This window comes from Limulus polyphemus, unplaced genomic scaffold (assembly GCF_000517525.1).
Source record: "Limulus polyphemus unplaced genomic scaffold, Limulus_polyphemus-2.1.2 Scaffold1864, whole genome shotgun sequence".
NCBI classification, from domain to species: domain Eukaryota; kingdom Metazoa; phylum Arthropoda; class Merostomata; order Xiphosura; family Limulidae; genus Limulus; species Limulus polyphemus.
The window spans coordinates 84,108-88,600 of NW_013667474.1; positions in this window are offsets into that span (position 1 = coordinate 84,108).

Consider the following 4,493-nt stretch of genomic DNA (forward strand, 5'->3'; position numbering starts at 1 on the left):
GTGAATTTCAGCCATTATATACAAAATAATGCAAAATGTTCCTAATATTCAATTTGTCGAAGGCTTACCTGAAAATATTCATGATTATTTACATTCTGATAAAACAATGTATGGTTTTATGGTGAATTTCAGCCATTATATACAAAATAATGCAAAATGTTCCTAATATTCAATTTGTCGAAGGCTTACCTGAAAATATTCATGATTATTTACATTCTGATAAAACAATGTATGGTTTTATGGTGAATTTCAGCCATTGTATACAAAAAGAATGCAAAATGTTCCCAGTATTCAATTTGTCAAAGGCTTACCTGAAAATTTTCATGATTATTTACATTCTGATAAAACAATGTATGGTTTTATGGTGAATTTCAGCCATTGTATACAAAAAGAATGCAAAATGTTCCCAGTATTCAATTTGTCAAAGGCTTACCTGAAAATTTTCATGATTATTTACATTCTGATCAACCAAATCTTTTTATCATTGATGATCTTATGAGTGAAAGTGGGGAAAATAAACGAGTGCCTCAATTTTTTATACGGGGAAGTCATCATTTAAATTTATCAGTATTTTATATTGTACAGAATCTATTTCATCAGGGTAGAGAAATGCGTAACATTAGTTTAAATTCTCAATATATTATTTTCTTCAAAAATATAAGAGACAAATGTTTCCATCTTGTATCAAATATTTTGAAGAAGCTTATCAAGATGCAATGAGACAACCATATGGTTACTTACTCATGATTTGAAACCTCAAATGCCTGAACAGATCCGTCTGAAGATCAGACTTGTTCCTGAAGATAAAGTTACAGTGTACATACCAAAGTAAGTTTAAAATATTATTTAACTGAATATATATTCATTTATCATCATGACAGCAGCTGCAGTAGAAGTAGAAGGGTTTTATCTGAAGAATAAGCCATACGTAATTAAGGAATTTGCATTCAAATGTTTAGTCACTGGATACATAAACGTGTTTTTGTTTAAACAACCATTTTCAAGTAGATATCTTTCAGATGTTAATCGTCGTCAGTGTAATTGGGTGATGCGGCACATTCGTAATATTCCATGGAAATCTGGAAATATCGACTATTTCTACCTGTGGAGTGTGGCTAAACTGTTTAGAGAGAACTTTACAGTCATTTATACAAGGGGGAGAAAGAAAGCCGAAATATTGACAGGTCTGTTGAAAAGTCCTTGTCACAATATGGAATTGTTTGGATGCCCCAAGAGTAATCAACTTCCAAAATCAACTCTGTCATGTCTATTTCATACAAACAATTATCATCACTGTAGTGTGAAGAAGTTGATGTATCATCTGAATGGATGTATCAATAAACAGTTTTTATATGTTTTATATGTACACACACAGTCTCTTTTGATTTATTCATCATGACACTTAGAAATAAACAATATCAAGAGTTGCTCCATGCATTACCTAAAGCACCACATAAACAAATTAACTGTATAATTGCTGGAGCTAAAATGACTTTATCTTGAGTATTTGTGAATGTGTTTTAATCTTTTTAAAGGGTAACGTCCCCATGACGACCATTCAAAAAACAGAATCTTAGATGATACAAATAATTGTTGAAAGAGTTGACTGTCAAGAAAACATCTGTTAAACAGAAAAAAATACGTGCATTGACATAGTTATCTAGAATATATTAACCAAATATCCCGAATTTAAGCCAGGTACTTTCGCTAGTCTATAAAATAGCTTGTATGTGACTGCCATAGCTCTAAGAGGAAAGAACCTAGGGAGCTGAAACATTGTACACATACTAAGGGGGTTTTGAGGGTGTGCATCTGGGTATTGAAGCAACGGGAAATTTTTGAGGAAATTTCATCCATTGCTTCTATGAATTTGAATAATTTGAAAGTATTAAAAATGAAGACTTTAAGAGTTTAAAAGATAGTAAAAAAGTTAGAAAGGATATAAAAAAGGGGAAAAGGAGATGTCTGTGTGTTATAAAAAATAAGCCTTGAGAGATGAGCAATCGAGAACGAGGTTAGCCCTTCAGTGAGTAATAGTACAGCACGTGCACAAGCTGTAGAAACAAGCATGGGAGATTAGTAGCCTAAGGGTCAAAGCAGAGTTAGTTAACAACCTCGTTTGTCATCACTATTGCATCATGTTCTATAAACGAACGCCAACGTATGTGACCAAGAAAGAGGATGTTGGCCTCGTTTCTTTAGCACTGTAGAAGCTACAGAAAAGTTATATTTTATGAATCATCCTGGCGCTTTGATGCAGTATCAGTTACAGTGCATGGGTGTAGCAGTACAAGTAAGTAGGCAACTGGCTAACAGCAGTTAACCATGACCAATAGCCTGAGGGTTTTGGCTTGGTGCCTGGATTAGCCCAGGAATTGCCTGCAAGCATCCAATAGGAGCACCACACTACTTGTGGGTGATGCTGTGTCCTATTTGGATACTCGCCAGGATACAGAGAAATTTGGCTATATAAACCCATGTCAGGAGCTGAAAAGTCAGCTCTCTGGCTCTCGAGTTCTGAAGAAGTTCTCCAGATAGAATCCAGCAGCTCTAGCCATGCAGTTGAGATCCAGTAACATGGCCACTGCCTCTAATGTTCCAACTCTGCAGTGAGTATCTCTCTCTCTAGATCAGCTTTTGCATAAAGTATTAAGGAAGTGTTATTGGTGTCTAAGAAGTTGAGTATTAAATGTTATACCAAGACTAAGAAACTGTTATTAAAGATTAATAAAAGTTATTTGTGAATATTATTGCTGGTCTGAGACTGATATTCTTTAATCTAACTGTAAACTCCTGGAGTTAGCGACTTGTGGCTCCACTCGTCCCGACAAATCCTCCAACAAATACATTTGGTGTACAGGTTGGTTTTAATTGAAACTCCAACAATTAAGCTCACCTGAGCGCTAACCTGTTACAGTATTTTTTAAGTTTGATTGAAAAACATTTTGGCCAATTTTTTGCCCTTTCGCTCTTAAGCCCCATGATTCCACTTCCTGGAGATCTGTAGAAAATTTATCATATTTTTTTCTAATTCTCACTTGCTCAGTGAACAATATATAGAAGTTTAGTGCCAAATATACTTTTTCAACATAAACATGAGAAGAAAAATTAAATCTGAGAATTAAAAAAGTTGAATTAAACTAAGTTTGGGAAACGACAACAACAAGGGGAAGAAAAATATGAATCAGATAATATTGGGGAATTTGGAAAATGAAAATAATTCAAATAAAACACAGGAAGAAAAAATCGAATCCGAGTAGCTAAATGAAAACTATTTAATTTTACAAAGAATTGAATTGAATTATGTTCGGGAAATGGCTACAGAAAAATCAGTTAAAGAACTGGCACATTGGGGGTAGCTATAGAAGTAATTAAGATAATGAAGATGCTTGACTGGTACATTGAGGCCTCTGTGAATCATGAGGGTACTGCAGCAAAGCGTGGGTATTTTATGCTAGTATTTCATAGTGCTTTGTCGAAGCTTTATCAAAGCTCTGGACATATGAAAATTATGTTCCTTATGGCGCGAAGTGCACACATTGTCTGCTGAATAGAGGGATGGGTTTTATTCCTTGGTTCTATGACTTTAGTAGTTGTAACCCTAAAAGAAAGCTATGATAACACTGTACCTATATAAGAACTGATGACATTACTTTGGCAGACAGAAATAAACAGATTATATGTGCTGTATACAAAATGGAATGAAAAGCAAACAAATCCGAAAGGAAAAAAAAATACAAGGATATATAAATTTGAATACTTTTTGTTTGTTTGTTAATAAGTGCAAAGCTTCACGATAGGCTATATGTACAGTGCCCACCACAAGGATTGTAATCTGGTTTTCAGCATTATAAGCCTCCAAATTTACCGCTAAGCAGCTAGTCATCACCATCCATCGCCAACTCTTGGGCGACTCTTTAAAAACGTCCCATTACAATGCCCCCGCGACTGAAAGGGCTTGTTTGGTGGGACTGAGATTCGAACCCGAGGTGTTAAGACGCTCGTATGTCAACGAAAGTAAACAAAAATAACCTTCACCCAATTTCGACAAGCTCCTATAACGTGTCGAGGGGCATTAACCTGTCAACAACACCAGGAGCGTGTTGCTATGTGCAATACCAAATGACTTACCTGTAAGAGACCTGCTGTTTTCAATGCGTGGTACTGCCAGGTTGCTGCATAGTTGTGCATACAAGTATGCCTTAACTATAGAATTGTTCCATTGGTATGTAAGATAGTTATTGGTAGTCAGGGGATTTTATATTGGGATGAAGTTTTCTTATAGTTTATAATAATCATCATATTGATATATATATATACGTGTGTGCAGATTTTGTTAAACAAGACCGATGTCTGTAGGTTTACTTTCTCCTTAGAATTCTTCTCAAGAAGTCGATAAGCCATCTTAACGTTGTTAGAACAACGGGTAAAAGTTGTAGCTAGTAATGAGTTGGCCGACGCGTTTCGAATGCATTCTGCATCCATTATCAAGG